This window comes from Phyllostomus discolor, chromosome 5 (assembly GCF_004126475.2).
Source record: "Phyllostomus discolor isolate MPI-MPIP mPhyDis1 chromosome 5, mPhyDis1.pri.v3, whole genome shotgun sequence".
NCBI lineage: Eukaryota > Metazoa > Chordata > Mammalia > Chiroptera > Phyllostomidae > Phyllostomus > Phyllostomus discolor.
The window spans coordinates 40,007,942-40,035,285 of NC_040907.2; positions in this window are offsets into that span (position 1 = coordinate 40,007,942).

The window sequence follows — 27,344 nt, forward strand, 5'->3', positions numbered from 1 at the left end:
AATTGTTGCAGTTAGTAGAAACCAACTGGTGATAACTTGTGCAAAAATAAGTAAATAAAGGAGCATTTTATCACATGGATATAAGGGCATTTCCTGAAACCCAGAGGAAGGAACATAATTGGGTCTCAGTATTCTTGTTTGAAATTCATAATACTATTTTTATCAGCTTCCGCATCTACCCTCCTGTCCAGTGTCAAACAACATGGTGGAAACATCTGCCAGGTTATTCCATGCAGAGCCAGCAGCCCAAGGAAAGATTGAACCTCTCTCACTGTCCCAACTCCAATTCCCAGAAGCTTGCATGAGTGGGTGCACATTCCCAGTCTAATCATCTGTGACCAGGACAGAGGCATGGATGGAATTATGCAGTGGCTGTCAGAGCCCCATCATTGTAAACACATAGACTGACACAGAAGTGTAGTTCCTAGAGAAAGGAATTGGGTAGTAAAGCCAGTAGTTGAGCACTATGGCCAGGGTACAAGAAGTGAGCATACACTTATGTAAGAAGTGAGAAAGCTACATTAACCAGGCTTAGTGACCAGAATGTGAACAGTGGTTGGGAAACCTTTCAGAACATGTGGTGAATGGCCTTCAGAAATAATGCTTTTCTCTTGTATTAGGCACGGTAAACAGTAAATCCATCTGGTTTGCAAATTCTCTTAAAAAGTCTACACAGACAATTTCTAGGGCTAAATAGAGCCAGTTCTGTTTTCTTAGAAGGACAATGGAATGTGGAATTCCAGACCAGTGCAGCTGGGCCAAGCTAGGTCAGGGAAAAGGCACAGATTATACTTATTAATGTTTTGCAAACCCACCCAATCCCTGCCCTCCTACCTCCCTTTGCCTTTCTTCACCCTACCCTGCAAGGAAAAAGCCTAAAGTTTGTAAGGAAGGGTTGAGACAGAATTTCAGGCAGATTGGATCAGATGCTCAGCAAAAACACCCCATACGTGCTCTCTCCCAGACCTAGTACTGTGGTTCCGAGGACACAGTACACCAGGCTATTAGCTGCCAAGCTCAGATCACTGTTCTGGCAGCCCCTCTTTGTCACAGGTGTGCTTGCTGGAACTATCCATGATAGGAGTCTGGAAAAGGAAAGGTGCTAGTGGGAGGTACAGCATTAAGATATATAATCAGGCATCAGCAGATTCAACTTCGGATTCTAACAAACCAAGCAACTCACCCACATTAGTCTGTTAAATTCTCTGTCTTTCCTTCTAAACTGATATTGGGGAGCATAGTCATCAGTGTCCTTCTGACTCACTAGGTTGTGATACTTAGCAAAAGTGATCAGCTGAGAATATCATGCATGAGGTCAGGATGAGGCCACCACGGGCATGTGTGCTGTTTTATGTAAATTAAAGGAAGTCATGCCTTCCTCTATGCTGGAACACAGGGTTTAGCAACTGAACATGGGCTGCATCTTGTCTCCTCAGCCAGGCGTCCTTGCACAGGAAACACCTCTGCTACCTTCACAGTAACTTTGCATCACGGTGGCCCTATAAGAATAAGGTGAATCTGTGCAATAAGAGAGGCCTCAGGGTGGTCTCAATCAGCCTTGGTGATAACAAGAGGCAAGGAGAGCCATCAAGGCAGACATGACACCTGTTATCCCAACCCAGTTTAGAAACAATTAGCCAAAATGATCTCTCCCCATCTAGAAACCCACACTTGCACCAATGGGGTGAAGCAGAGGACAGAGTCATGTATATGCTCACATCAACACACTTAGCTGGAAACTTCTGCACCATCAAGAAAAAGCAGTTTTTAAAGGCTTCAAGCTGGCTAGTTTCAATTTACATATTTTCCCCAAACCCCCTTCAACCTCTCTTTTCCTGGGTCTTACTATATATATTAGGCCTATTCTTACAGTTGCTTCTATTACCATGTCTATGTAATCTGAGTAGAGGTTTGGTGTTTAAAATTATTTAGAAGCCATGTATTCTCAGCCACTAGAGTTCATTAACACTAGTGGGCATTAACCCTACTTCCCCCCTTTTTCTTCCTGCTTTTTGCTAGACACCTATTTATGTATTTATGTATGAATGTATGTATGCATGCATGCATGTATGTATGTATTTTTGCTCTGGCTTTCTCTAAAACACGATTAGACCTACATTCCTATTTAAATTTTTGTTTCGTTTCAATGCCCTGCATGGTTCTGTTGAACCACATGCATGAACCTCTAGCACAAGGAACCACAAAAAAGGGCACACAGCACAAATCTCATTCTGTGTACCAAGTCCTGAGCTATTTGTCCTTATCTCTTCCTCCAACCTCACTCCGCCTTGCTGCTCATGCTCCTAGCTTCTGATTTCACTGTCCATTTTCCATTTACATTTTCACCTTGCCTAATGAACTTGACCCTCCAAACCCTTACCCCAGCTATAGATACTGAGATCACCTCCTAGCTAACAACACTAGTCCCAGCACTCCTCCCAGTCTGAACTATTTGGGGTCAATGCCTCTCTGATCTGGCTCAGTATGCCCTGGGGGTCTCACGTAGTTGTCAACCTCACCATCCTTGAGTTATATGTCAATGATGCCACCCAACCTCATGAACAGGAAAAGGGTAAGGAAGATTGAGGAAAAACCCCAGGGACATTTGGAAGGAGCAGATAGGTGTCCCTTCTTCAAGATAGGAGAACTCACCCCACTTTCGAAGAAAGACGTCATAAACCTTCTGGCAATAGAGCCTGAATCCCCTATTAGTAAGCCAATGGGAGACCTTGGTGATATCTAAAAGGAGTTTTAGGAGCTCAAAAAACCTGTAAACATGTTTCATAAAGAGTCCAGTGAAAAATCAATACAGGTTCTCATTCAAGTTGATTGTCAGTTAATGCTTCCTACATTACTTTGTCTATGATAGTTGAACCTCTGAATATCATTCTTAAGTTCTTACATGTTTCTGAAATCTTGGGTTGGAGGGTCTCTCTGCTCCCAGGCTCGTTCCACTCAAATTCACCTTCAAAAGTGGCCAGAGACCCTGCCATTTGCCTGCTGGGAACCCCTCAGTGATTTCCCAAGACCACCAGCTCTTCAGTCTGGATACAAGGTCCTGCAGGACCAGGGCCTGCCTCCTTATCTGTTTAGATATCCGTCTCCCTCCCAAGAATCTCCTGAGGCAGGACCTATGTCTTCTTTGTTTCTGTATCACTATCAAAAAGTCACACCCAACACGTGGTGGACGCTTCATAAATGGTGACTGTGTCAATTGATTAATTAATGAATTAATATCATGAACAAAGTGCTCCTAATTGGAGCCTAATCCTGTTTATTTCACTTCTCACCTTTCTATGAGGAAAAAAAGTTAAGTGACTTCACTGTGTTTTCAGCTGCCGAACCTCAGGAACCCTGGACCTTACAGAAGCAAGTCCACAGACCTAAGGGAAGATGTGGCCAGGACACCCTCCACCATCCGTGTCAGCAAGGCTGAGGTCCTTGAACTTGAAGCCTGCCCTGGTTGGCGATATGGAAAACAGCTAGAAGCCACTGAGAGCTTGCAGCCAAGGAGATGCTCTTCTAGTCCAAACCCACACGCCCAGACAGCCCCAAGAGATCCCGAGGGCAAGCGAACGTCCATTAGCACAGGAACTTGACTCCCCACAGAGACCACCCTAGCAGCAAGTCCACCCCTGTCTTACTCCCCAGTGCCCAGCATCTGACACCCACATCCTCTTCTGCGTTCCACAACAATGAGGTCTTCCAGAGCCCAGTCTAGCTTCTGTCCCCACTTGCCTTCATTCCAGATGTCTCATGGAAAGGTTCCTACTTCTCTAAATTTTCTTCCAAGAATGCGGGGATCTTCTGCTGTCCGGTAAAGCTAGGATCCTCGCATGCACTCAGCAGATTGGAGTTCCAGAGTTCTCTCCTTGGTAGTTCTTGGCAGTATGAAGCAATGGTAGCAATTATTCCCACCGTAGACCCTCCTTATACTCCCAAGACTCAAAATAACCCAGCAATGGAAGCACAAAGCAAAAGTCAGCAGGCACTTGTCTTGTCAATCTGATGAGGTTTCTGCTAACTTGGGCCCCTTTGTGAAAAGCAATTTCTCTTTCAGGCAGCTGAAATTAGGGTGTTGAAAAGAGGCAGTATGTACAGTAGAAAGAGCAAAAACTATGGAACCAGAAGGTCTAGGCTTAGGTCCTTGCCCCAAGCTGTGGGATCTTAAACAAGTCATCAAACCTTTCTGATCCACCTTTGTCAAGAATCTATGAAGTTAGACAAATATGAGTCTGCCACATATATAGCAAGCAGACAGTCAGAGAAGTTATGCCTTCCCTGAGTGTCAGGTTCTTCCTCCATGAAAACCAGAGCAAAAACATTCCCCCGTGAATTATCTCAGCAGCCTCCTGAAGCTCAGAGAGGTTGAACAGCTTTCCAAGGTCACACAGTCTAGAACCCAGATTGAGCCCAGTTCTAATTCCAAAATCACATCTCCCAAGTCTGACGCATCTGAAGTAAAATAAGACACATACATAGTTTCTGTTTTGAGCAAAATCAAGTGTTTGAGAGAAATTATGTTTACATATGAAAGTGTGTGCCTTGTGCCCCTATACATTTAGTAGAGACGTCTTGGACATGCCCCTTTTTCCTTTAATACTGGAAAACCTGATCCAAGTTTGTGCTTCCCCAATAGCAAGATAAAGGACTTACCAACATCTGTGGTGTGTGTACTTGCCTCACCTGCCCAAGCTTGCTTCTTTCCTCTCCCTACCCTTCTCTTTACTACACTGTTTGACTCAAAATAATACTTTTTCTTAGTATTTTGAGTGTATCTTTGTAAGTATACTGCCTTTATATATTTTGTAGAAAGGTAGAGGATGAATAAATAAATAATCCACAGCTCCGCTCTACCCCTAATGAAGTATAGACAAGCCAGGTTTAGACAGTGCTTGGCCAATGTCTGATTTCAATCCTCACTTTCTGTGAGATCCCTGTCTTTAAAGCCCTTTCATTCCTAAAGTTGGGACCACTTGTCCTCTCCCACTCTATCTACAAGGTCATTCATTAGGGGTATTGATGAGCCTTGATGTAGTCAGTTGGGATTTAGGGAAACAAGTACGTCAGGCTGCTGGGCCCCTCCAGAGGGTGGTTCCAGTTTCACTGAAGGTATTCCAGGTGTTTCTGAAAAGCTATGTCTCAGGGCCCCATCAGGGCCACTGAGTTCGCATAAGTCCCTGTGCCTGCCCTCGGCTGAGATTTCTTGCTCAATCCCCAGGTTCCTCCAGAACGGGGCCTTTACCCTTGTCAGACCCCATCCTAGAGCCTGGAGTCCTTGTGCCAACCCAGAAGCCTTCAGTTGGGTTAGGATATGAGCACGAATTGCATGAACTTGGAAGTAAAGGTGCTGAGGCAGCATACAGAGTTAACCTTTAAAATCAGTGGGTCAGAACAGAAATATGCAAATTTACCTGGAGGACCTAGAAAGGCTCCAGGCAGGAGGCTGGAAACCCCCAAAGAAAGATGAGTCACACCACAGCACAGCTTGCCAACCCTTGCTATTGAAAAAAGGATAAGGTCACAAAATCAAAGATTTGATCAAACAACTTGTAATAGCATAGCCCCACTGGCAGGACTGCCCCTGCTATGTGATTAGTAATTGAGAAGTCTTACAAAGATGTGATTAAGCATTTTATGTATCTACTTCTCCTTATTCCTATGGCACGCTTACTGCACAGCCCTCCCAGTAGGTCTGCTTGCAGGGAGAGCATGAGCCTATTGTAACAATGGGAGCATACCATCCCTGTAACCTCAATTTAGCAAGTTCCATGAATAATTTGGTTCCTGGAACCTCCTTCTATCCCATGAGGAGAATCTACTCCTGAGTCACAGATAGGCTGCCAGCAACCTCACAAAATAGAAGTCTAAGTCTGAATGCCTGTAGGATCATGGAGAATTCACCAAAGGAGAGAATGTCACCTTATAAGACTGACAGACCCTTTGGGGGCCAAGCCCTTTGGGATCATTCGGTAGGCTATTTAGCTGCCAAGAGTATGCTTTTCCACATTTGAAATTCCACTTCTCTTTGGCCCCCCTGAAGCTGCTGCCCACAGAGGGGCCTGTGAACCCCTCTCCCCATAGACCTCATCTGCTCTGGTGAACTTGAAACCTGTTCTCTATCTAGACTGCATACCAAAGTCCCTGGGGAGCAAGCGCCCTGGGCAGGACTCACCCTTCCCCCTGTGTAGTTGGGACAGCCTCTAACCACTGACCAACACCCTGTAGGTGTGCGTGATTTCCGGTATCCCATTCCTCTCCATCCAACCGGTTTCATTGCCTAACACCCTGAGACCCATACCTTCCCTCCCACGGGGCTCCCTAGCCACCGCCACCCTGCCCAGCTCAGACAGAAAACAAAGGTCATCTCCTTGGGTAACTTACATATTCAAATTTTTCATATCCTAGCACACAACATCACTGGACCTGTATCACGAAGGAAGAAGGGGGAATTAAAAGAATATGGATTTACTAAAACAGGTATTTTGTGTTTGGTGATCCAACTGGAAGAGGTCTATTTAAACTCTTGTTGAGGGAGCAGGGAAACAGGGTTGTTCACCCACTGCTGGTGGGAAATAAAATTTTTGTAACTTTGCTGGGAAACAATTTGGCAGTGCAGTATATTGAAACGTCTTTAAAACTCAAATGTACTTTAAATAATCAATTTTACTTCTAGGAATTTACCCCAAGGAAATAAAGATATACACAAAGATTATTCAAGGCTGCAAGGATGTTCCTTAAGTATTTTTTAATACTAGTAAAAAACTACATATAAATTATATATTTAACAGAAGATTGGTTATATAAAAGGCACATTTATAGAATGAAATACTGTGTGGTCTTTTAAAATGATACAGAAATATGTTTATAGACACGGGAAGACATTTATAATATATTGTTAAGCAGAGAAGAAGGTTACAAATTTATACATGGAAAAGACCGGAAAAGATTTACCAATACTCTTATGCAGTCATTAATTTGTTCTGAAATGTGCGACAAGTGCCAAAACCCATGAGTACCGAACAATGAGGTATTTTCTCTTGTGGGGCAGAATCGTAACTCATACAAGTTCTCTCAAGTGCAGCGAGTCCCAGGCAAGCTCCAAGTGCTGAAACATTTTTTCTGGTCAAAGTGTGACAAGTACAGGGTTTGATGAGTCCTGAAGCGAACAAGTACAGAAGTATGGCTGCATTTGAATGGTAGAATTTATGAGTAATTTTTATTTTTGACTTATTATCAGTATTTTCTCCTTTTTAGACACAAATATGCACTATTTATATAATAAAAAATACAATAAAATTTGGGGTTTTTTAAGAGTATGGCTTGGTAGTCACACAGACATGGCTTCAAATCCCAGCTGAGCCACTGATTAGCTATGTGCCAATGGAAATATTACTTACATTCCCTGAGGCTCAGTTGCCTCATATCCAAATTGAAGATACTAGTGTATATTTCACAAGCCTGTTGTGGGGATTAAAACGGGAAGCATAAATAAAGTACCTGGCACAGAGTAGACACTGAATGACATTTTCCCCTTCCTTCCTGCATGTCCAAAAATACCTCAGAATAACAACTGATGAAGACAAGATGGTCAAACACACACTGAATCATGCAAAATGTGAGTTTGAAAAATTAGGAGGAACCCACATTTAATGCTCTACCCTTAATTCTTTCCTCTGTGATCTCCTCACACCATGCAGCAGCGGGATCAGAGATCTCCACTGTTAGCAAGCCTGTCTCACAATCCAGGCGCAGTCAAGCAGGTAGTGTTACCCAGCCCCACCAGCAGGTGGGGCCGGTCTCCACCCTGTGTCACCACAGAGTCTGGTACACCCACTGGCCTGTAACAGACAGAGCTCATGGAAGGCTACGAAGGTGGAATTGACTGGCAACATCTGAAACCCTCTTCTCTCACTCCTACCTGCTCCCACCTCAGTTCAGGTCTGATTCATGGCTCCTCCTCCTGTTGGAAGTCTCATTCTTACTTTAACCTTGAGCTTCCTCATTCATGGTTTCAATTCTCTATCAGGAATCCAGCTGGGATCTGTCATATCTGCTCCCAGCTTCTCATTCATTCACTCTCCAAATCTTAGGACCACCCGGTGGGTTCTAAGCTTTGTGCCAGGGTATAGAGATAAATGAATCAGATTGGGGGGGGGGGGGTAGCAGGGACATAGACCAACACACTGTAACGCTCTGTTATAGCAACTATTACTATTATAGTACTTCTATAGCACTTACATTATGACAGAAGGTGTTTTAGTCATATATGTTAAGCTTCCTTCAATCCTCACAGCCTACCTTCATGAGGTAAGTTAAAATTATCTCTGTGGGAGAGGGGAGATGAGGCACAGAGAAATAATTTGCCTAGGATAGCAGAACCAAGATTTGAGCTGAAACTTCTTTACACTCTTAAATGGCTGGAGATACTACAGAACTTTCCTTTACGTGAGTCATACCTAGTGATAGTTACTGCATTAGAAATTAAAATAGAGAACATTTTTAAACATGTATTTATTAATTCCTCTAAAATAACAATGGTAAATTCATTACATGTTAATCTAAATAACATACTTTTTAATGAAAAACAGTTATATAACAATGAGTAAGAATGACAATGTTTCACACAGTTGCAAATCTTTTTAATGCCTGATGATTATACCCAAACAATAGGTCACGTGTTTTTTAAAGACTAGTTGTGATGGACCCAACAGCTCATAGTGAAAGATACAAGTTTTACCAAATTCTTATTTTTATTTGAAATCAATTCTACCATTGGCAGCAGACACCATCACTTGTTTTCCTTAAAGCGACACCCCACTTCATTATTTGGGAAAAATTAAAAGTCTGCCAGCTACCCACGTCTGAATAACCATAGTGTGTGTGCCAGTCACTCTTTCAAGGGAAATAATGTTCCATAAAAAAAAAGGTCCCACTCCCAACTCCAACAATTGTACCAGCACTTTTCCTCTACACTGTCCCTGTCCTTTGGGGTCTAATGGAAATGCTCTAAGTTCACTCGCCATTTCATCACACAAAAATTAAAAAGGCAGATACCCAGGGTTGAAATTTTATGTATTTGACCATTTATACTGCTTCATCAAGGACATTCTTACTTTCTGTAAGTGAAGTGAAACTGGCTTTTACTTTCTGCACATGTGTGGTGGTAAATCATATGATGCTCACTGCTGTGGTTGGGTACCACCACCTAGACTCATCCTGAGGCACAGCAGTTTGATCCTCTGTTGCTTTTGCACCATCACTTCAAACACCAACTCGGCAAAAGGGCAAATAACATCTTTGTCATAGTATGAAAATAACTCTGATCCCGCGAACCCCTGAAAGTGTCTCAGGTTCCCCCAGGATCTTCAGACCATGCTTTGAGAACCGCTGCTCTGTATGATACTGTCTGGGATGTACTTGGAGCTGTATGAGCTTCCTCATGGATCAAAGTTCAGATTAAAGCCCTGCCCTACAACCAGACTATGCATGACCTCCACAACCCAACTGACCTTGACCAGCCACTTTCCCTTACCTCTAAGAGTCAGACCCAGTCCTTTGAACTGCAAGGTCTGGCTTAGATAGCCCACTGACTACCATCTGTCCTCAAACTAGACCAACCTCACCAGGGTGATACTTCAGTTCACCTCACACCTATACATACTGAGTGAAACTCATCTGTCCCATGTCCTGACTGTGTGTCAGGCATGACATTATTGAATTTAATTTTCATGAACACCCCTGCAAGTTAGATATCATCATCCCCACTTGGCCAGTGAAGAAACAGAGGCTCAGGGAAGCAGGATTCCCACACAGAACTGTTTGCCATGAGAGCCAAGTCCCTGCATTGCCTTCTGGTCCATTCTCATAGTCCTGTTCCCACTGCCTGTCTAGACTTCCTCCCCTTTGGTCCGCCTGCTGGTGAGGTTCCAGCATGGCTCACACCAAAATTTCCTGAAATGAGAAAATTCCCAGCACTGGTGGCTTTACTCACCCAGTGTTTGAATTCCTAATATTCACAAATCACTCAGATGTTGGAAACTCTGAGACACTTCAGTCCCTAGAGGAGATAACCGATAAAGTCAGAGCTGGGTTCACTCCTGCCATTGTCTGGAGTGTGTGAGCCCAGGGGATTCAGCTCCTACCTTGGGGGGGGGGGGGGTACTTCCACTGAAGCTGATGGTTTGTCATCTCTGTCTTTGTACATCCTCCGGTCCCTGCCTCTTCCTCAGTGCCAGAGGCTCCCTGAAAAAGCCAGAGCCCACTCAAATCAGTCACAAAGCAACTCCCCAGGATGTGACTAGGATAAGCACCACATCCGAAGACGCAGGTTCAGGAAAGTTTTCCCAAAATAAACCTAAAGCTTTAGTAAATAAAGCATTAGGAATATTTTATTTAGGAGAGCAATTTCATAGAACTACAAAAAAAAACAAAAACAAAAATAAAACTATTGTCCTCAGCCTTTGTTCAGACATTCTTCATTTCTGGTACATTTTGTTAAGTGGTGGTTTCATATCTGACATTGATGCAAGGGGGAAATGACCCATGTTTATGAAAATTATACCATTTCTTCAGAGGATAAGACTGTCCTTTAAGCACTGGTTTGCGATAGGGCAGAGAGTTTGATGAGGATTCAAGGTTGTGGTGATTAAAGCCAGGCTAGGAGGAATATGTAATTTGTGCAAAAGAGCCAGGAGAACAACAGCTAAGGAAGAATGCCATTGAATACATAGGAAGGGGACACAGCTGTGGAGTCTTGGCTCTGTAGGGAAAGAGGGCACAAAAACACAAAGAATGATTTCACAGGACATAGAAGCGACAACACTTGGCATAAGGAAGGGCAAAACATTTGTATAATGAACATGAACTAAGCCTTCACTTAGATATACTACCAAGACAAACAGATCCTATCTTTGCAATTGTGATCTTCTTGCCATCACTCATTCACCCAATATTTCACAAGTACATACCCTCAGCTAGGCTCTGGAATATCCTAGTGATGAAAGCACGGTCTGTGCCCTCAAGAAGCTTCCAGGCCAGTGCAGGGGAGAAATCGTGCCAATAGTCAAGGATGGGAAGGTAACCAATGCCATCAATTCTGATGGAGAAGGAGGTCTACCCAGGAGGGCTTCCTAGTAAACATGACAATTGACCTTGTTAAACTTCCAACAAGGATGGTGGGGGCGGGGGGGAGGTTTACACAGATGTGGATGTTGAGAACAGCCATGATACTCCCAAATATATCAATCGCCAACTTTCTTCCATCGGTATTACATCCCTTTACTTAAATCCTTCAGAATTAGTATAACTTCTATGGCCCTTAATTGAGGCATGGTAAGCAATAAATTATTATATTTAACTTAGAAAAGCAGCATGATCTAGTGATGAAAAACAAGGGGATATGGAGGACAGACAGACCTGGGTTTGACCTGGGCCCCTGCCACTTCCTAGTTGTGGACAAGTTGCTTAGCCTCTGGGAGCCACACCTACCTCACAGGGGTGTTATAAGGAGTAGGATGAAGCAATCAGAGTGTCTAGCACATTATATTTCATTCTTGCTCTGAGATCAAGTAACCACATTCCAGATATCCCTCAATGCCAAGGATTACTCTTACTCTCCAGCTCTACAGACTTCATCCAGGCTGCCATCATCTCTCACCTAGACTGTGGATGACCTCAGCACTTTTGTCCCAGCTTCCTGTCTTGTTCCCCTTCAGTCCATTCGTCACACATCAGCCAAAACTGCTTTAAAATGTCCACATGCCCGTGCCTTTCTGCTGCTTCTAACCCTTCGTAGCCACCCCCCCCCCTTGTCCTCAGACACAGCGAAACAAAAATGGCTCACAGGGCCTTCATTATTTGACCCTTGCTCCCCACCCAGCCTCATCTGCCCCCACTGTCCCACCACACACCAATTCACTTTTGCCTCCAGAACTCTGAGTGCACTTCTTCCACCTGGAACACAGCCCCTGCGCCCCCTTGCCCGGCTGCTTCTCCAAGCTAATGTCCCCTCCTTCCCACTGCTCTGTGCTCCTATGCTTCTTTCAGGAAGATTTCCATGATTCTCTCCCCCAAATGCCACAGCAAAATGGGATTTAGTGCCCCCTTGCACTCTCATACCCCCCTACTGCCATATTCCCCCACTATCATACTCTACTGAAATCTACTTCTCTGTATCCACCGTTGGATAATCATGTCCTAGGAGTAGGTTTTGTAGTTTTTATCTCCAGTATCTGGCCTGTTTTGAATGAAAATCTCACAGGTAATCAATGGCAGAGATGAGATTAAAATCCAAGCTTTTCTAATCCCCAAACTCACAGGTACCCATCAGGTGAAACTTACCTAAAAGCAGGGAGTGTTGTACCTCTCCACCCCAATCCATTTCCTCCCACCAGCCCCCCCTGCCCCCCACAATGCCTACAGCCCCCCTATTAAATGTGGACTCAACTTCCGCGGGGAATTCATACCTCCCTTGCAGACTAAGGCTTTATTTGTATTGTGCAAAATTTTTATTTTCAGGGAAACACTCAACCTATTGATTCTGGAGCAAATATTTTGGAGTGACAGTGATAAGCAGGGGGCTTTCCTGGGCTCGGGATACTAGCTTCAGGGAGTGGCAAAAACCACACTACAACTCAGCTCAGGAGAAAATTTCTGGAAAATTGAGCAAGCTGGCTTGGTTGTTACTCATTAAAATGCATTGAGTCAACCCTCATTCTTTTGTCAATATTTGTGAACTAAAAACATGACAAACAGCTTCCTTTGCTGTTCTGTTCAAGATGTGGACACTGACTGATAGGGACAAAATCCCTGGAAACAAAAAAGAAGTTATATAACTGGCTATAGACCTTTTTCCTATTTTGGGAAGTGCCATCATATAATGGGAAGACCACAAGTATCAGCTGAACACAGGAGACTCTCCCTCGCCCACCCAGGGTTACTCAAGTCCAAATTATAAAGGGACTTGTATGTCACACGAAGGAGTTTGGACACTAACAATAATAAAGCCATTTGTTGAGGGTCTAAATTGTGGTAGACACATTTAATGGATTTCTCAAATCCTGAAAGCTAAAAATTATAACCATGTTAAGAGTAATAATAAAGCTAAGAATTATATAACCATATAAATTTGGGAAATGATGTCAGGAAGTAATGGCATGTACCATTGTCACTCAGCTGCTAAGATCCAAATGTGTACTTTTTTGCTGTGTCTCCCCTGCCTTTCCTCAGTACCCCCACCACCATCTCTCTTTGGAGTAGTAGCTCCTAATGGTTCTTCCTGCTTTCTCCTTTACCCTCTTCCAATTCAGAGTAATCTGTATAAAAATGTACATCAGGTTATATTAACCTTCTGCTTGACATCTTCCATGGTAATAGGCATTGTTGCTACTTCCCAGCATCCTTCCTGCTGTGGTTTGGGCAGCATCCACTCCTGCTCCAGAAGAAAGACAAATTAGCCAGTCCCAGGAGTCCCATTGGCCCTGCTGCAGAAATGGGTAATCTGGGCTTTGCATTCTCTTGGTCACAGAGATTGGGCTGCAGAAATCGGGTGGGGTGTGAAGGGAGACTACTAGCCGGAAGCTCAGCATTGAGTATCTTTTGCGGTTGTGGAGAGTAATCTTCTGCTCTCATTCTTATTCTCACTCTATCCCTCCAGGATTTGAGCGAAATACAACATAGCCTCTGTGTCTGCTGTAGCCATCCCATGACCTGTGCCTGAGGAAGGCACTGGCCTATGGGGATGAGGATGGAGCCAAGGGAATCACAGAGACATGGAGCCGGAGCCCTGACCACACCACATCTGAAGCCTTTCCACCTTTCAACCTTTCAGTTATGGTGAACCAATAAACCCGCTTTATTGTTCAAGCCAGCATGGGTTAGGTTCTCTATAACTTGCCACAGAAAGTCTCCTGGGTGATTCAAATGCCTCCTGGTGCTCTTTGAATTACATCCAGATGCCTTACCGTGGTATTAAAGGCCCACGAAACTGTAAGATCAATGAGTGGTGAGGTCAAGGACTAGACTTTCATTTACCCCAGTATTGCCAGCCCCTCACATCAATCTAGTATAGAGCAGGCACTCTGCAAAAAAAATTTTTTTAATAACAGCCCCAGATCTCTCTCTCTCTCTCTCTCTCTCTCTGTCTGTCTCTCATGACCTGCTTCCCAAAGGCAGGGTAGCACACTCTGGGTTCCTGCTGGGCTCCCTCTTGGGTCTCGCTGTCTCATCTCATCAGCTCATCTCTCTGCAAGTAGCTCTGCATTTCGCTCAACATCAGTATTGTTAAACCTTTAGCAACCCCACATGTGTCCTGGGGGAGACCGTCATCAGGGAGGACTTGGCAGTTCTGAATGTGAAGATGGGTCAAGCAGTCCATGGATTTCCAGACACACCAGTAGGGGACAGCGGCCCAGCAACACCCAAGCTGCAGGACTATAAGCACTCCCCAGAAAGAACCTCTGGAACAGGATGGAATTCTGTTCAAGTCAACACGTACATGGGGTGGGGACTCAGAGTCACTGTGATCTGGGCACTGATGAATATGACCAGTGGGGCACAGAGAACTGGCCAGGTGTGGGTCAGAGGAACATGTTATTCCTTTTGTTTATCTAACCAGCAGGCTCCTTCCTGCCTCAGGCCCTCTATCTACACTGTTGTTTCCTCTGCTTGATCAACCAGTTACTCTACTTCGGGACCAACCTTTGTCTTAATTCTCTGCAGAGTGCTTATCAATACCTAGTTGTATTTATTTATTTGTGTGTTCATTTTTCTCTCTTCTCCCTCCAAAATATAAGCTCCAAGACCACAGTGACCTTGACCATCTGGCTCACCACCACATCTCTCATTTCCGGAAACCCCCACTAAATCACATGAAATCAAGGAACAGTGACCCCATGACCTCAGAGACCCACTCCCTCGCAGGGTTGGCTCTGTCCCACCCCTGAGGTATCATTCACATGTGACCTCATCGGGGAGGGCTCCACCCCCTCATGTAGAGTAACCCCTCCTCCCATCCCCCCCCTCTCATCCTGGTCACTTTCTGTCAAGGCATATGCTTATGTCCTTCATAGCCCTGATCACAATGTAAAATTATCTCATGTATTTGTGTTTGCTTGTTTGTTATCTGCTTTCTCAAAAGCAGATGAACTCTATCATTCCCTGTTGAATCTCCAAAGGCAAGACATTAAGCAGGGGCTCAGTAAACTTTTGTGGAAAGATTGAAGGAATGAAGGAGGGGGTGAGAAGGGAATCTCCAGGGCTCTGGAACCAGTGAACATGAAGAGATAAAAGAAAGAAGGAATTAAGTTTGATTTCAGAGTAGCTTTGTGGGGTAAACAGAGTGGGCTGTGCTATGTGAACAGGATTAGGTCAGCCATATTGTAACTGTCTCAAAAAGGCATGGCAGCTGAAGTTCAAATTCTAACCCAGGTCTCTCTGATTCATTTTCCAGTTTCCTTTCTACTGAATCATAGAGGTTTCCTGTTGAAACTTCATCTACATGTATGCTTACAGGATCAACAATCTCCCCGATCCACACCAGTCCAGATTCTCATGAGATGGAGAGACTGGCTGTTGGAGAAACCGTAACTAAATCTCTTGGTTTGTTTGTCTTCACAATGCTTCAATTAAACTGCTTTAATGAGGCACCAGCAGTCAATACCAGCCTGATATTTTAAAAGTCTCTCCGCGTCTTTGTGCTACAGCCAGACCTCTGGCTTCTCTTTCTCTCAATTATTACCTTAACCGTGCCCCGGAGACCTAAGGAGCCAGTTTATTTTGACTGGGAGATTGTTAAACTGCAGGAGGCAAATGTGAGACACTGCCAGGCTGTGATTTCCACTGCTCCGCATGGCCACGGGTGCTGAGAATAGCCCGGGCCGCTTCCTGCTGGAGAAGGAAATGGCAGTTTCCTCAACTCCCGGAAACATTACTTCCTCTCTGGTGCCTAGCTCCGTGTTAACCAATTAGACAGCCTCTTCCCACCTCAAATCCCCAGAGACCTGGCTCAAGACTGTAGAAGATGTCCTGTTTCCCCTGAGGAAGTGGCCCGGCTTGAAGGAAGCTCTAGGGTATTGGAGTGAGGGGTGAGTAGGTAGCGGGGCAGGAAGGGATGGCCAGTAGTAATAATGATAGTGTTGTCCTGTGTCAGCTAAGTAGTACGCCCCCCCCACCACCCCCTTGTCCTGACACTCAGAGACATAAGTAAACTTGACCTAAACTCTTACTAGTTTTTATAGTCAAGAGTCATCCAAGATAGAAAATTCAGTCCTTTTCTTGTTTCTACAAAAAACATGCATACGCCACACATTCCAGGAGTTTTGGAACATTGCAGAGGATGTGAGTGATCATGGAGAACCATCATCTTTCCTAGCAAGTAGCCTCATGGAGAGGGCCGTGGAGCCAAACTTCCCGGGTTCAAATCCTGCCTCACACTCCCTGTCCCCTATCAGCTATATGTTATCAGGCAGGTCACGTTCTCTGGGCCTCAGTTTTCCCTCTCTTTTCCTCTGTCTAAGGAAATAGTGGTGCCAACCTCATCAAGATTCAATGAGATAAAGCACTTAGAACAAACAAAGCACTTGGCAAATAATTCAGCACTCTACAAAGGTCCATTATTGTTTTATTCTGCTTCCTCCTCCCTCTCCATAGGAAATAAAACTTTCCTTATCTCATGAAGAATAATGATACCTCTTCTGTGAAACCTTGGCATCTGCTGGGTCCATGCCCTTGGAATTCCAGCTTCCAAAGAAACAGGTCTTCTCAGGCTATTACTCCAGATGCTCTTCTCCTTGTAAGCCACTTGAGTGAATAAACCTTTTTCAGTCTTATTATCATTTATTGCCATTTCATAGCAACAACTCACCAAATGATTTTTTATAGTATTACCCTATTTAAAAAAATTAACTTCACATTTCAGAACCGTTCTAGATTTACAGAAACATTGGAAAGATAGTACAGAGTTCCCATCCAGGTCATATCCAGATCCCCAGTTTTTAACATTGTACATGAATGGGGTACATTTGTTAGAATTAGTGAGCCAATACTGACACACTATTATCAACTGAAGGCCATGTTTATTTAGGTATCTTTAATTTTTACCTCATATCCTTTTCTGTTCCAGAATCCCATCCCAGAAAACACATTATATTTAGCTGTAGTGACTCCTAGTTTCTCAGACTTCCCTTGTCTTTAATGGCCTTGACAGTTTTGCCAAGTGCTGGCCAGGTATTTTGTAGACCATCCCTCAGTTAGACTTTGTCTGATGTTTTTCTTACGATCAGATAGACCAGGGATTGGGGAGAAAGACCACAGAAGTAAAGTGCCAAGTTGATCACATTGTGTCAAAGACACATACCACCAGTTTGACTTATCACTGATGGTGTTGACCTTGAACACCTGGCTGAGGTAGTATTTGTCAGATTTCTCCTCTGTAAAGTCACTGATTTCTTCTCTCTTTCAATACAGCACTCTTTGGAAGGAAATCACTGTGTCAGGAGATATGCTTTACCTCATTGAAGGCAGAGAATCTACATAAATTGTCTGCTGTATGGAATTCTGCTATGTGGAAAATTTGCATGTTCTCCCCCATTGATTTACTTATCTATCATTTGTTTATATTAGTATGGACTCATGGATATTTATTTTTCTATTTCATATCATAATGCAATAGTAGCTTATTTATTTTGTTGCTTAAATTGTTCCAGCTTTGGCCATTGGGAGCTCTTTTGGTTGGTTCCTACATCCCTTTGACACACTCCATCATTGTTTTGTTTTGGTTTTGAGCACTTTCTTACTTTCTGGTACTTTGAGTTGCTCTAGACTCATCTTACACACTTCCTGCCCCAGTCTTAGGTTCTCTAAAGAGAACTGGTTCCTTTTATTGTAGAATGGTATGAAATCTGCTCCTTGTGGCTGAAATGTCATTGTTCCTAGGTTCTCAGCTGACAGAGCAAGGAAATATATGTGTGTATACACTCACTGGTAACCTATCTATAAATATTTCTATATGTAACCACCTGTATCTATATGAAGCTAAACATAGTTCATACTGATGCCTCCAACTCTAATTCATTACCACATGGATCATTCTAGCTTCATCCTCTGGCTCAACTGTGCATTCTCACTCCAATGGTAAGAAAGCTGGCTCCCACCATCCACTTATTATTCAATTCCAGTATACTGTATAGAAGAATCAGAAGAGTTAACCTATATTCTCATGGGAAACAATTTTTCCACTAGAGTACAGTGCTTATATACTGTATTTTGGGGGGGGGCGGCATTTAGTTTTATAAACTCCACTCATCTCCAAAATGACTTAGGTCAGCACCTCTCCTCCTCCAACTCCATTACTGAAGTTTTCTCACACATTTGTAATACAATTAGAGTATTTTGTCACATTCTGCAGCCCATCCTGGAATTCTTGACCTCCTAAGTAATTTTTTTAATTTGTATACATTAAGGTTCACTATGCTGTACAATCCATGTTTTGATAAATGCATAACATCATTTATCCAGTTATAGTATCACACAGAATAGTTTCACCCCCACTCCTCAAAAAATCCTCTATGCTTTACCTATTCAACCCTCTCCTCAAAACTCTGGCAACTACTGATCTTTTTACCTGTGCTATAGTTTTACCTTTTCTAAAATGGCACATAATTGGAATTACAGAGTATGCAGAGTTTTCAGATAAGCTTCCTTCATTTAGCAATATACATTTCAGATTCATACATATATTTTCATGGTTTAATAGCTCTTTATTTTTCTAATAATTCTGTGGAATTATTGTTATTTTAAATATGTGCCACAGCTTATCCACCTACTGAGGAACATCTCAGGTATGTGCTGTGAGGGGATCCAGTGTAAGGCAATTGTGAATAAAGTTTCTATAAACACTAGGTTTTTGTTTGGACATTAGTTTTCAAATCAGTTGGAGAAACACCTAGGACTGCAATTGCAGGATGATAATGAGAATATTTTTAGATTTATAAGAAACTGCCAAATTGTCTGCTAAAATGGCTGTGCCATTTTGCATTCTCACCAACAGTAAATGAGAGTTCCTGTTGCTCCATGTCCTTGCCCACATTTGGTGTTGTCAGTGTTTTGGATTTGGGTCATTTTTATAGGTATGCAGTGATGCTTCATTGTTGCTTCACTTTGCAATTCCCTAATGACAAATGATCATTTTTTCATGTGATTATTTACCTTCTTTGTATTTTCTTTGGTGAAGTGTCTGTTTAGGTCTTTTCTCCATTTTCTTATTGCTGAGTTTTAAGTATTCTTATACATTTTGAAAACAAGTCCATGATCAGAAATGTTTTGCAAGCATTTTCTCCCATTTTCTGGCTTATCTTTTGACTATCTTAATAGTGTCTTTTACAGAGCAGAAGTTTTTAATTTTAATAAAGTTTAAGTTACTAGCTTTTTCTTTCATGAGTCATGTCTTTGGTGTTATATCAAAAATTCATTACCAAGCCTCAAATGATTTTAAGTATGTTCCCTTATGTAATCATGATACCACTGCTCTTAAGCAAGGGATGCTACATCCAGTTTTATAAGAGAAATGGCTTCCTGTCACAATTATCTCAGAAGTATCTTTAGAGAGAGAGAGAGAGAGAGAGAATATGTAAGCACTAAGAGAGAATATGTAGACAAAACAGGCTAAAACAAACATTAAATATCTTCAAAGTTACCTCTTCAGCCTTCAGTCAGGGGCTTATGACTATCTCCTTCACTACCTAGCTGGATTTGTTTTCATATAAATATTATATTATTGTTGCTAGAGCACCTACACATGTACTCAGCAGACATTAGCATGTGTAGGCATGGGCCCCCAACTCCAAGCTCCTCTTCAGTGTTCAGTAATCCTAGAACTTCCCTAGAAGTGTCTCCCCTTTCCCCATATGATGTTTTGATGAAAGCAGGTGCTTCATTAGGAAGTTAATTATTTATGTATGAACTGGGTGACTTTGCATCTCTCAGCATAGTGACATAATCCTTCTAGAAATTTTGCACCTCAGTATGGAAAGCGAACTGGAAGAAAGAAAGAAGCGAAGTTAAGTCATTTGTCCAATGTCACACAGCTAGCAAAGGACAGACCCAGGATTTGAGTTCTGGTTAAGAGACCCCTAAGCCAGTGCTCCTGGGGGCCTGAGGGGTACAACATGTGTGCCAGTGTCCTTGGCCAGAGATGCCTAGGCGCAGGGTTGCTCTGTTTCAAGGAGGCACCCCTCCTCCCTTCCTTGGCCTGAGCCTCTAGAATCATCCCATATAATTTAGGCTCCCCAGTTCCTCCAAAACATAATGTAGAGAAAAGCAAAAAGCAACCTCAGAATGTGCTTATCACTGACGCATGTGACTATGGGAGAGAATCAGCCTTGAGGGGATGATTAACAACTTTTTTTAAATTACTATTTTTTTCAATAATAAAAAACTTCATATACCCAAACATTGTTTTGCTACAACAACAATGCACATAATAAAATGTGCTGAGGAAACTTATAATTATGCCAAATTAAACTGTATAGAAGTGTCTCTCTGGCCACAAGAACCATTTATTTCTTGGTGCAATTGCATTCAGTGGCTGGGGCTGGGGGTGGCCACAGTTCTGAAAGAAGCAGCGTCACGAGAGAAAGAGGTCGTTCTCTCAGCAAAATGGCCTCTGCTCTCCAGAACTGGAATCTGACTGGTAGCTCTGGAAAGAGTAGGGGCTGCTGGCATCTCTATGTGAGACCCTGTTTTCTGAGCCCAGCGCAGATGTATGTAAAGCATTTAGCGAAGTGTGCTAACTCAGTCAGCCTCAGTGCCCTTTCCTTCCCTTTTCTCAAAACACTTCAAAAGGCCCCCGCCCACTTTTGCATGCCTCACTGCCTGGACAAGGCAGCTCTGCCTCACACCTTCACTGCAATAGTCTTCAAGGAAAGCTTCAGGGTGAGTGCGGCCATTCACATTTCAAATGGGGCTCAGAGCCCATCCCCAACAGCATGACAGAGGGATGGAGTTGGAACAGGGGGTTTGGGAGGATTAAGCAGCTCTCCCACTGAGAGGCCAGGCAACCTGTGTTACTAAATCCTCCTACTGGATTAAGCCTGAGCCCACAGATCACCCACAACCTTGAACAGATGTGACACGATGGGACACTTTCTGGGCCTTGGTCCAATGAAGGAGCTAAAAGTAGACAGCCCACGGGCACATGGCCCTTGTCACTCTCTCCCCTGTGTTTGTAGAGGCAGCAGGGTGTCTTGAAAAGAACATGAGCCCAAAGCCCCGGGTTTGCCCCCTGCTCTGCCACTTGCCAGCTGTGGGGTCTTGGGTGGTTTATTTCACTTCTCTGGGCCTCAGTTCCCTCAATAGAAAAACAGAGGTTGTTGTATGGATTTCACAGAGTCTGTGAAGGATTCTGAAATAATAGATCAAAAATTCATTTCCACAGAGAACATGTGCACGACGCATGAATGTGACTGCCCTTGGCTGGGAGAAAGGTCTGGCTCAAATGTCTTCTCACCTCTGTGGCTTCCCTTACTCTTCCTCCATCCTCTGTGCACCATGGTGCTTCCATGGTAACACTCTCTCAACCGTGGCTTCTCAGAAACAGGGGCTCTATAATACTTATCTCTATTTTCCTACACCTGGACACACATGGCTTCCTAGAAATGTATGTCCAACTAAAATCACTTTATAACTGATGCTCCCTCCAGAATCATTAATTAGGACATCTATCAATATGTCCCATTTCCTCCTAGACTGTAGATGCTCTGAGAGTAGTGACCAGATCTGACTCATGTATCTACCATGGCCCCAAACAGGACACACACTGTGTGTTCAGTGAGAGTGTATAGCAGGCAAGAAGAAAGATAGGAAGGGGAGAGAAAAAATAGAAACACCCCCTCTCCAACAGCATCAGCAACTCACCTAGCCATTCCTATCCCCTCAGCCATGGGGCAAAGTCATAGTCTCACTCCTTCTTCTGACAGCTAGGTCCAGATATTTATTTTTTAGTCCTCCTGGCCAAAAACTACAAATTCACGAAACCCAGCTATGGTTTGTCTTTCCAACAGGACTTCCCTGTGTGATGTTTAATGTACCCAGTCACCCAGTCACTCAAAGGTTATAGTCCCAGTGGGATTGTCAGGGTAATGAGACAATGCATCGCGGCTCCATCACGCAGGAAGATTCCCTGTATAATTTCTCCATGCAGATCAGTGGGGAGGACCTCCCTTCCATTCATTTGCCCCACTTAGACACAGCCTGCTATTTTCAACCTCTCTGCCTTTGCCCATGCAGTTTCCTTTTGTCTCAAATGCCTTTACCTATCTTTCAAATCCACAATTCCTAGGTCTCCTTGCCATAGTCAATTTACTTGTTTGACTCATACTAATCCTTCAAAATACAACTCAAGTATAACCTTATTAGCCAGGAGGCAGTCTGTTCAGCATGCAGGGCAGTTGTTAGGAGCCCAGCTATTTGAGGCAGACCTCAGCACTAGCACATGTGAGCTCTGCAGCTTTGGGACAGTCACCTCCCATCTCTGAGCTTGAGTTTGTTCATCTGTAAAATGGAAATGATAACACTTTCTTCACAAGGTTATTATGAGAAGTAAATTGGTTAATGAATCTAAAGAGCTTGGCACAAAACTTGGCACATGGAAAACCTCAATGAATGGCAGCTGTAATTGTGTATGAAGCATTCCTTGGGCCCTGGATTGGATGAGGTGCCCTTCTTCTATTGCTTATTGCTATGGTAGCCATTTATCCCACTGTTTTGATATTTGCTCATTACTTGTGGTCCTACTAGACTGTGAGCAATTCATGGGCAGAAACTCTGTGTCTTGGTATCCTCAGGACCCAACATTACATCTGTTTGTTGTACAAGTGAATGAATGGATGGAATGAATGAATGAATAAAGTGAATGAATAGACCTTTAGGCTACATTGACAGCAATGCCTATTCTAAGCCCCACCAGAGCTATTATTGCTGGGGCTGCCCAGATTGCTCAGGTCTGAGCCATGTGTAGGATGTTACACTTGGTCCATGTGGACATAGAGCAGGGTAGACAAACAGAACTCATAGGTGGACTCCAATACGTACCTTGTCACTGCTGACCTTGACCCTCTCACCTCTTCCCAAGGCCCACCAGATGGCTGACCACCAATAAATATTTGCTTGGAATGTACAGATTTACTTATTCATTCAACAAATATTTATATTGCTACATACACTATTCCAGGCAATCGGGTATAGCAGTAAATAAAATGGGCACATTCTCTGGAGAGACAAAAGGAAAAATGATTCCTTAAAGAGATAACATAAGCCAATATCACCTTTGGCTATGAAAGTAGGAAGGAGAGAGAGGAGAGCAATGGAACCAGGGAGTCAGGAAGCCCAGATTCATATTTTTGCTACTGGCACAGTTATCTCAGCCAAGTCCCTGAGCTTCTCACTCCCCCTGTGACATGTTCCCTATACTAGGTGGCTATAATTGTCTGCCCTGCTCACCACAAGGTCAGGTATTGATATTAAATGATTATAGATAATGCTGTGGAGTCATGGACAGATGACAACTTGTAGGCAAAACAGACTGGCTCTGATCTTAAGCATATTATCTACCTCTCCAAGCCTCTACATCTTCAGGTCTAAAGTGGGAATAGCAATACTCATTTGGCCTATTTGCAGAGTCCTGTGGCTCTTAACCTAAGACCACAGTAGGAAACAGAGTATTGTGAACAGTAAAGGGTAGGCCTGTACTAATCCACTCACACCTCAGGCCTGGGGTTCCCTCAGCTGGATCAGTTTGCTTCTCTAACCCTCAGGGTCCTCATCCATAAAATGGGAATAATAACTATGTCCTGGCCCACCCTACTAATGAATCTAGTGAAATTATGGATCTAATGAAATTATGGATCTAATGAAATTAGATCTAATGAAATTAGATCCATAGATCCATTAGATCCATTAGATTCACTAATGAGAATCTAATGAAATTATGGATATGAAAGCCTTGGCAGATGTTGACCAGTTCTATAAATAATGAAGTGCTCTATAAATTTGAGAAATGATTCATTTTTGTTGTCACGAGGAATCATGTTCATTGTAGTAGAATTGGACTTGATCCCGTGCCGGTGACTCCTCATCTGGAAAGGGAAAAACCTTTGAGATGGTATCCATGTATCCCAAACACACGTGGAATTTCACTTTTTCTTAAAATGATTCCATGTGTTATGCAGAAAAATGTTTTTTCTGATTATTAGAGAGGAAGATAGGAGAATAGAATTCTAGGTTGCCACTGTTATACTACAGTATGACCTTGGGAGAGTTGCTTTCCTTCTTTGAGCTTCATTCTCCCCACTTGTCAAATAAAGAGGTCAAATTCTAAGTTAGAATGCTTATGGCTGCAAGAAAAAAAGTGATAATAACACTATCTGTCATCTCACACAGCAAGAAGTCTACACGTAGGGGTCCCAGGATGGGTATTCCAGTGACTCAAAGGTATCAGGGTCACTCTGACTGGTGTAACTCAGTGGGTTGGACATTGTCCTGCAAATCAAAGGTCACCGGTTTGATTCCCAGTCAGGGCACATGCCTGGGTTATGGACCAGGTCTCTGGTTGGGGGCATGTAAGAGGCAGTCAATTAATGTTTCTATCTCACATTGAACATTGATATTTCTCTCCCTTTCTTTCTCCCTCCCTTCCCTTCTCTCTAGAAGGAAGGAAGGAAGGAAGGAAGGAAGGAAGGAAGGAAGGAAGGAAGGAAGGAAGGGAGGGAGGGAGGTGTCAGGGCCACAAGCCAATTTCTATGTGATTCTTTAATGGTGTCAAAATGGCTCCCGCAGCTCCCAGCTTCACACCCTCACTCAGTAATGCCCAAAGGCAAAAGGAGGTTAGTATTTGTCTTGGGCCTCTTCTTTAGAAAAGAATAAGGAAAACTTTTCCAGATGTGCCCCTTGTAGTTCATAGAATGGGGGTGGGGGGATTGGAGCCAGGAGGATGATCACATGCCCTGTACCTAAACAAGACTGTGAAAGGGAAAAGGAATTAACACAATGAGCAACAAAATCAGTGTTCTGACAAGGAAAACTGAAGTGGAAATGGCTGCTGGGCAGGCAACCCTGTATCTGACATAGACCCTGGTTCTCTAAAGTCTATTCAAGCCCCAAAGTGCAATGAGCTGAGATCAATCCAAGGTCATGGACTGCTGTGGGAAGAACTGAAACACCACCCATTCAGTCTCCCAGCCTCCACACTTTGCCCAGTTCCTCCTGGACGGGGAGGTGTACTGGTGAGCGAACCCTGAACTGTTCTCTGACCTGCGGGACACACATTCAGCCAGGCTTCACCTCTGGCAGCTTTCTGGACTCTATTCCTGAAAACAGCCTAGCCCACCAGATCCAGAGCCAATGACCCTTTACTTTCCTTCCTGTGGCTTCTGATTAAAAAACAGAAACCGATAAGAGTGACATAAACAAATTAGACATTTGTATTTTTCTCCATAAGAAGTCTAGAAGCAAGCATTTCAGGGCTCCATGGTCCTTAGGGCTCAACTTCCTCCTGACTTTCTGTTCCTTCACCCTTAAAATAAACCACATCCACCCTCAAGGTTGTCTCATGGTCCCAGATTGATTCTAAAACTCTGTCATTATCATTATGTCACATTCTAAAAGGAAAAGAGGAAAACAAGAGAAGGAGGAAGAGGAACCTTGTATCTGTTAAACCCTCCTCCTCCTTAAGGGGCTTTCCTCCACTTCCCACCCCAAAAGTTCTTATATCTCATTGGCCAGAATTTGGGCACAAAGCCACACCTTGCTGCAAAGGAGGCTTTGAAATGTCCTTTTTAAACTGGGCATATTGCAGCCCCAGTTAACTTACATTAGTAAGCAAGAGAAAGAGAATGGATATTGGGGAGGCTCCTAGCAATCTCTGCTACAATTCCAGAGCTGATCATCAGAGTAGCAGAATCGTGGATAAAAGATCTGGGTGGTTGATCTCCGCAAAGTGTTACAGGACAGCAGACATTGATTGGTGGTGGCAGTGGTTATTGTTGCTTTGTTTAGTTTTGTTTAGCTAGCTTCGTTCTGGCTACCCATGGGACTTTGGGCATGTCACTTTATCTCTCTGAATCTCCTTAGGCCTAACATGGAGGGTGGGACTACTAGGTCAACCCTGGTGAAATAAATCTGAGGACAGGACTCAGACTTTCCATTGTTTATTCATTTATTCAGTGACAATCTACTGACACAGCTTCTGTGTGATAAGCCAAGTGCTGTGCTAGGCATTGAGCATTTAGAGACCCCTAAAAACTCTGCTTCTTGGAGTTTATACTCAGTTGAAAAAGAAGCCCAGGAAAACATTCACCATGATAGATTGTGCACTATGGGTACGTACAAAGAAATGGGAGGTTGGAAGAAGACCTACTGCAGGCAGAGGTCCTTGAAGTCATCATCAGGATGCCTAAAAGATAAACAGGAGCTCCTGGGCAGAGGTTGGTAAGGACAGGAAGAAGGCCAGCACATGAATAGGTATGAACCCATGAAAGAGTATATCCTGTTTCGGAAACATTTTCCCACTGCACACTGACCCTCTGGTAAGGCTCTGTGTTCTGAGCTTTTTTCCCAGCTGATATTGTTTATTCTGTGCATCTGAATTCAAACAGATTTAAGGTTGGATCTCAGCTCCACCATCTCCCGGTATGAGCTCAGGCAAGTGGCCCAATTAGCTCAGCATCCATGTCTTTGTCTACAACATCCTCAGCCGTTGGTGGTGTGGACTAAGTGAGTTGTCACACATAAATGTACCTAGCATGGTCCTGACACATGGTGAGCTTTGGGAGGGAAGGAAGAAACCTTCCCTCCCTTTCCTATGACTATGGGATGAAAAATGTATTGCAGGGAACCAGGAGGAGGAGGCAGTCATAGTCAGATGGCTTAAGGAAGGCAAGAGTGTTGATGGTGTTTTAAAGTGCCAACTGGAACAGGACAAAAATCAGGTGAAAGAGAAACCACAGCCTGCTGTGGAGTGGACTGTATGGTCCGCCCCTGGTAAAGCAGCTGCAAAGAGCTTTTAAAAATCAGGGAAAGGTCAACTCCTCACACGAGAACAGACACCAAACCTGTGGCCCCTTGACCTCCCTCTTGTAATTCCCATGACTTCCTGTGCAATTTCCTCCTCAGGAAAGTGGGATGGTGATCTCTGCCCCGGCAGGGCTGCCAGGCTGTGCGCATGGACTCACAGGGGTCCAGCAGGCTGTGAACTACAGGCAACCCTGACGAGGAAGGTTGTTTGTCTCCTCGCCTCTGCAAACAGGCCTCCTCACCTCCATGCCTGTGCTCGACACTGTCTCTGTGCCTTC